The sequence below is a fragment of the Scaptodrosophila lebanonensis genome, unplaced genomic scaffold (genome assembly GCF_003285725.1).
Source record: "Scaptodrosophila lebanonensis strain 11010-0011.00,11010-0021.00 unplaced genomic scaffold, SlebRS2 tig00000043-arrow-pilon, whole genome shotgun sequence".
Classification (NCBI taxonomy): Eukaryota; Metazoa; Arthropoda; class Insecta; order Diptera; family Drosophilidae; genus Scaptodrosophila; species Scaptodrosophila lebanonensis.
This window is the reverse complement of record NW_022060545.1, coordinates 8870538-8878592: the sequence shown is the minus strand read 5'-3', so window position 1 is coordinate 8878592 and position 8055 is coordinate 8870538.

Genomic DNA, 8055 nt, shown 5'->3' with positions numbered 1-8055 from the left:
TATATGTAGATTCGTATAATATTGGATCTTAGACCCACTGTGCTTCGACGGCTTCGATGCCGGCAGCAGCAGCGATCAAATGATCCAATCTACCAACCTTAAGGCGTACATTGATTTGATATATAAAATAAAAAAATATACAAAATCTAATAAAAAAAAAATGTAATGAAAAATAATGTTGCATGCAAACGTAGATAATGGGCACATCATTTATAATTTCCGGTCTTGCATAATTCAATTAATGGCATTTCCCGTTGTAGTTTTATTTTGCGTTTCTTCATCTTTTTTGTTTGCATTTTTATTTATTTTTGCAATCATGTGCCAGTACGGGAAATCTTTGGCGCTGAAAAAGTAACTGCAAAATGCTTTAATTGTGCAACTCGATGGGCATAATACAATATACTTATGGCAGCTTATATATTGCATATAAATTTTAAAGTGTTACTATGAATTATGCTCGCTTGCCGACTATGTTTGGCCAGCCTTCTGGTCTGACGTTCAGTTGGTTGGGGCTTTGGCTTTTCAATCGCTTTGCTCGGCTCTTACATTTTTAAAATTATGCACACCCCAGAGATGGTCTGGGGCGGCATACATATTTAGTTCGGCCTCATGAAATATGCATTCAGACATAACAGAAACATAACTGTCTTAAATATTTCGCCAGCATAGGTGTATGCGGTTTTACTCGGACGCCTTCGCTATATGAAGTGAAACAAATTTTTAATTGCAGTTAAACTAGATAAAGTCTTTGTAGTACTATAACCATATGAATTTTCTAAATGGCTGGTAAATTTGAAATCATCAAATCAAAAATGTAGAGTAGAAAAGTATAGATAATTGGTTTGTATTTTTAAGATGGGATGCAAACAATTCCCTACACTTTTTTGGGACCAATCAGTCTCAGCAAATTTATTAAATACTTGTATGTTCTTAATAATAGATCTTATAAAAAATAATATTAGATTGAAAAATAATTATATTAATTAGTAAAAATTTAAAGTATATTATTATATTTTTGTATTTTAGATTTCTATTGTTCTTACTATATATGGGTTCAATGAATAAATCAGAAATATTTTAAATATTTTTAGTAAGAAATGAAATTTTCGAAAACGAGTGTATCTTCCTCTATTTTGTTTATATAATATAAGTAGTACATTCATGATTTGTCTATAAGGTGATTTGACGTTCTACGAATTATTCTATCAGGTTCCATATCCTTTTCAGTGGTACGTCCCAGTCGTTTGGCGCTCGGGCAACTTCTTAAATCATGCCGTAGATGTATTTAATTTGTATTCAAATTAAAAAGGTAAACAGATTAAAATAAGTGTAGAGCGCTTTAAATCCTAATTGCTGCCTAAAATATGTATATTCATATGCTATTGGAATATAATATAATTTCCATGATATTTTCGATCTTCTTTCCTTATTGATTCAAACCACATTCGATCCTAATATCTACCCCCAGTGTCGCTCTATAAAGTGCGCCGTGTATTACGGTAAGCAACCTTGCCGTCAACACTTGCGCCAATGTTAGTGGGTGGCTTAAACGCTTAGTTGCCGCTCAAAATTGCAGCTAATTAATGCCAATGGCCACGGTCTGAAGGCAATGTGGCAACATATTATTAGTGCCATTTGCATGTGACATATAAGTGATTGGAATAATTGATAATTGTGCAGAGACACGAAATGGCAAGCAAAAAAAAAGGAAAAAAGAGCTGATCGGCAATTATGGCGCTTGGGGCCGACGTGGTACGAAATTCAATGCAAGCGACAAGTTTGTTACCTAAGTCTTTTGTTTAGACGGGCGAAATCGACAGCTAAAAAATTGGCACAAAAATGATTGAAGACAGCTTGGAAATCAATTAAAAATGCAAATTGAATTAGCCAAAACGAACAAAATCATAAACATTTTTCATTAAAATTAATAGCAAACAAAAACAAAAATTTATCTATATAGTATATAAAAAGAAACCAAAGGAAAAAAGCAAAATTCAAATGCAACTAAAATTTAAAATGCCCATGCATTGAAAAATGTTTCTACAATTGCAAATGCAAGTTGCAGTTACTCTCGATGTTGTTGTAGTTGTTGTTTTTGTTGGTTTGGCCAATCTCTTGCCATAAATCAAGCCATACAAAATAGCCACAGGCGCCTCGTAACCGGCCACAGTCCGGTGACTGGGCAGCCGCCTCAGTCTCAGTTGCCTTCTCCGTCGCCGTCGCAGCCACCTCGTGCTGACTGACTGCGACTGCCGGCTGACTGACAGGCGTACAACGACAACAACAACAAGAAAAGCAACAGTTACAGAAACAACAACAACGACAACTGTAAGGCGATACGTAGCTAGATCTTGACCAACAAACGCAAATTTGGAGAACAGCACGCTGCTGCTCACTAAAACTTTTTACAAATCAAATACATTAAATTTAAATCAAACTAATTTCAAAGCCAAAAACTCATTTAGCGGGCAAATAGAGCAACAAAAACAGAAATAAATCGGGGCGGCCTCAAACCGCAAAGTTAATTTTATTTTCCACCTACTGGCAAAATCAATTTCGTTCGTGTGGCACGTGCGCCAAATAGAATGAAAATTAGATAGAAATAAAGCTACAAATAATGTGAGGGTTATGCTCTATCTCTGTGTGTCTTACGCTGACCATACTACAAGTATATTAAATGAAGTAAATACATATATAATATTGTTAATAATGGTTTATAATTGGTTTAATAATTGCGATCAAATAAGTAGTTTTGAAAATATGAAATAAATGAAATAAATCATTGTGTCTGATATGTGCCGAATGATTCAAACCGAGATGAATCAGATCGCGTGTCATCCAAAAATTATATATTATTGTTTACACCTGGCAAATACTTCTTAAAATATCCACAACGAGTGAGCAGGATAGTGCAATACTTGTAAAAAATTTACACAATTCTTAAATAATTCTTAAACAACTATTGGGTTTTATAAAATAGTAAATATATTTATTTTTAAAAGTTTTTTGCCTTCCTTTACATAAAATAGTATAACGCCAAATAGTAGTATTTGTGCTCTAGAACTAAATCTAACTAAGATGCGTACAATCTGACTTCTAGGCTGTATTGTATAAAAAGACAACTTATTGCAAAAAAAAACAATAATAATTTTTTTTAAAATGTATACTGTAATAATAATTAAGTTACTTCACCATCCAAAAATACTACGGCGATCTCAGATGCAACTTTTCAAAATGGACAGACACCTTAGTAGCATTTTTTCTCAGATGGGGGATTGAATTAAATTGAATTGAATTATTTGGATTAACATCTGAAGAGGTTTGCAAAATGTATCTAAAAACTATGCAGCAAATGGTCACCCTAGAGCGCGTGTGTGTGTATGTGTTTGTTTTTGGGGAAGCTGAGGCATTTGCTTAAAGCCGTAACCGAAATTATTGGCCATTTGCAGCAGAGCGAATTGAACAAATGGAACGAGCGTACAACGAACGGACAAATGGACCAATGGACAATTGGACGGCCAGTTAAATCAGTCAGTCGTGCTGTGCGTCACTCAAGCCGTCAGGCGAGGCGTTTTGAACAACGTCCAAACATTTCGACGTCATTCATCTTGGCCACGATTGGACCATAACGGTAGCTAAGCAAAAGAGCTTAGTGCTGTTTTTCTTGTTGTTGTTGTTGTTGCTGTTGTATTTGGTTTCGTTTTTGAATTATTTTTCGGGGTACCTTTTAAAAGTCGATTTTGTAGCTGCAGCAATGCAGCAATTACCGTTAGAAAATTGCCTTGGGTGTTTGCTTGTTGCTGCCCAAATTGTCAGCAAGACGAAATGAAATTTGACCAAAAAGTAAAACAGAATGGGGAAAAAGAGGAAAAAAGAAGAAAATTGCTCAATTGAAAAATTGCTAACTACGCCTGCGCCTTAAAGCAAATTGCAGCCAATGGTAGGCGTGGCGCTCGCCCAGTTGCGACACATAACAAATGCGTATTTAATGTGTTGCCTAGTTGGATAAAATGTGTGGGAGAGGAGGATGGGAGGGGAGGATCGGGTGAAGTGTGGACTTCAGCTTACCAGCTACCACCAGTCTTACCTATTTCCATTTAACGCCTCTAGAGCGTGCAGGTTTTATTTTATAGTTTATGGGTGGTCAGTGCTGAGCTGCTTGCGAATGCGACTGCAGCCCTAGGGCTTTGGATTTTGCATTTAATTTGTTTTTAATAAACGACAGCACCACCAACAACAACAGCAACAACAACAATAATAATAAAAACAACAACGACACATTTTGATATATTAAACAAGATTATATAGCCGCTCATTGCTGCGCGTTTGTACATGTAATTTGTAATTCAACACCAGTTGAAGTTTAAATATGGCTGTGGCGAATTAAATGGCGGTTGTCAACGTCTGTTTCTGTTTTTGTTTCCAACTGCATACGAGTATTGTGGGGATATGAAAGTGCACCGCAATGGCATTGGCTTGGAATGTTGATTGAATCGTTGTGTGGCAAAAACAGGCGGCACACTTGCATGCAATGAAAAAGAAATTTAATTGAAATTTAAACACACGGATGTAGAAACAAATAAGCTATTTGTTTTATTCTAATGCATTCGCACCCAATTCGATTTATTTTTTGTTGTCTTTGGTGCATTAATAAATTAGTGTGCTTGGTCAAAAGGAGATAAAAATTTTTGCTTGATTTCAGTGGTTTTGATTGCATTTTTGAAATTTTAATATGCACTGAACTGCAGGCAAATTTTGTTCTAAATGTTTTGTAATTTGTTGTTATTTATTAAATGGAACAGTTAACATAATTTATTTCACTTTTGGATTTTGAAAACTGAGACCTTTTGTATTCGTTTTGTGACATCCTCATGTATTGCTTTTCATAGTGACTTATTTTTGTTTTTTTTTTCCAAAATTTGTTTAATATTTTAGATTTTTTATCACTAGAAGAAGGAGTTATGTTTATTTGAAATTAAGTTCGGTTATAGTTATGATTTAAGCTTTTACTGATAAGAATTTAGATAATCTATTTGGACTAATTCCAAATAACCTTTTAATCTATTTTAGATTCGATATAATATTCCTTAATATAATAGTCTGTACATGGAATACTTGAAGACTTTATTTGTTTGCTTAATGTTTTAAAGTAAGTGACATCTCCGTTCATAAATAAAAAAGATGAAATTATAAAAAATTGGAATATTCGTATTGTGGTTAGACAAATGATAAACCTGGGCTTTTCCGCTATTTTGCCATCTTCTATTGTTGAAGTTGTATTCCTTGTTAGTCCACTTGTCTAAGAATTGAGTTTTCTCTCATCAATATGCTCGCCTATGTTTTCAAAACTAATAGCAGTGCAAATGCTAAACATGAGCAATGAATCTACTGCAACTACTAACCCAGAAAGAACTCTCATAACTTATGGCGAGAAACGTGCCCAGAGCCCAGCCTTTGGGGGCGCAGTCATTAGGCGCTGCCAAATTGTGCGCTGCCTTGGCCTGCCTACACCTGCCCACACACAATACACACAAAAGCACACACGCTAACACACACACACACACACATCCACACACCCATGGAAAAGCGTTAAACGTCAACAATGTGGCCTCTGCAAATGCCACACACAAAAGCCAAAGCCAAGCTGTCTCGCCATGCCTTCAGCCACAATGGAGTTGAGCTTCTTTCCTCTCCCCCCCGCGCCAACTGCGCTTCGACTACTCCTCACTAGATTGGCTGCCACAATGTCTGACGCATTGCCAGGCATCGCATTACATTGCAACAATTTTGAAAACAATCAACAAATAACTTAAAATAATTTTCTAGCCATTTGTGTGCAAGTTGAAGTTTTTACGGCTGCAGCGTGCGGCTTTGCGGCTTAAGGCCCGGCCTGGCTCTTGGGGCTTGAGTCTTTAACTGAGACTGCAACTGCGACTGAGTCTGAGTCTCAGAGTCTTAGTCTAAGATTGTGTGTGAGGAAATGCCTGAGGCGCAGCCGCAAGTTGCCAGCCTCCAAGTTGCCGCCGGCTGCCAAGTTGCCAGCGTTTTCCAGCGCCTCTAATGGGTCTCATAATTTTTGAATTATGCAGTTGTTGTAAGCCTTTTCTTATTTTTTTTTTTTCTTTTATTATTGTTGTTCTTTTTGTTTTGTCGCTGACAATACATAAATTTGTCTTTGAAGTGGCCCAAAAGGCCGACTGGCGAGAAAAACTTGCCAATAGACAAGTATGCTAGTTGTTGTTGCTGCAGCTATTGTTTTTGTTGTTGTTGCTGTTGTAGCATTGCAATTGCTGGTTGTCGCTTTTGATGCTTTGTGTCATTGCTTGATTAGTTTTTAATTGTATGATTTATGGGCATTTTCCTAACATTGCCCAAACATTTATGTTAATGCCTTGCAAGTAAATTGAGAAATTTCTATTATAAAATCTGTAATTTGTAGTTTTTTCTTTAACACTTAAACGGTTAAGTCATTTTTAATTCCATGTAAATGTGTATATTGCAGCAATTTGTTTAATTTGTGCAATTCGAATTGTAATATTCATATTCAAGGAATTTGAAATATATAGTAATGATTTGTTTTCGATTTAATTTCATCTTCCCTATCCTGATGTGTGGTACATATTTCGAAATTGATTCTCAAGAGAAGAGTTTTAAGAAGAGTTCTTTTATGCCCATTTCCTGTATTATTTTTCCTATTTGTAGACAAAAGTTTGATTTACACAAGAATGTTTGCGCGTTTCCAAAAGAAGAGCAAATTTTGTAAGCTCGTGTATTAAATTAAATAACTATCGAATAATTGCAACTTTTGTTTCCTTTATTGTCAACAATTTGTGAGTTTTATTTTAGTTTATTTTAAACGCATTTATTCATTGAATTTTCTACTATTAAACACTTACCGTTTGAGGAACTGCCTTTTGTCCAGCTCGATCAAATTTCTCATAACGCCACTAATTACTAAAGTTTATAATAATTAGAAATTTCTCCCTCATACCTGATTTTAGTCTGAAATGTTATATTCATATATCTAGAACTCATTACAGTAGACTGATCGTTTTCGATTTAAAACAATTGACGAATATTCGGAGACTTTAAAATGGTCTCAATTCGTAGCTCTAAGTTTCCATTCGGTTAAGTTTTGATTCAATCAGACGAAGCTGACCATTCAAGTGTTAAGACAATTTTTTTTCTAGTCGGATAATTGTCAACAAAGCAGCTGCGCGCATCAATCTTGCGCTTAAAATGCATATTTTTCCGTGTATTCGTGTAGGTAATTTGTTGATTTATAAGAAACGATTTTTAGCTGTTTGCAAATATTAGCATAACATTTTTGACTGAGCCCGCGGCGAATTGCAGCAGCCACAACCACTGAAGCCACGCCACCTGCCCACACCTGGCGCGGCATTTGCAAAGATTTTCTCACAGTTCTGTTTTTTCCCCCATTCCGTCCTTTACTATATATATATAGTATAATTTTGTTGTTGTATTTTTTGACGCGCCACGCGATTAACGCCCACCAAGTGCTCGAACTCATTTCCAAGTGCTACAAAAAAAGCTCGCGTCTAAGCAAAATGCCTAGACGGCCTCTGACTTTCGGTAATTTAAAAAATTAATAAAGTCGTTTGTTATGCAAAGTGGCCCAACAGCTGTGCCTGCCGGCATCTTAGGGAGGGGGGACTGGCGGTGGCTTCTTAGAGTGCTGTTGGGGCCCATATCCAGCTGTTTTGTCTAGGCAGCTGCTTGCAGTGCGAAATGGGCGCGGAACAACCATAACACCAACCATGGCCTCTGGGGGCAACTGTATTGACATACGCACGATATCGCAACGCCCCATTGTTCAGATTAAGAGCTTTTTCGTGATGCAAAATAGTTTGATTTCGAGTCCAGATAGCTCTTGAAGATGCCAGCTAAATGTCAAGTACCGATGCAGGTCTTGTGAAAGAATGCTGCACTCGTAGGCTATTGAGACGCATTCAATAGGCAGCTAAAGCAGCGATATATTTTATAGAAAACCTTGTATATAGTGGGCTATATAGTGGGAGGAGTTTGGTTGTAAAA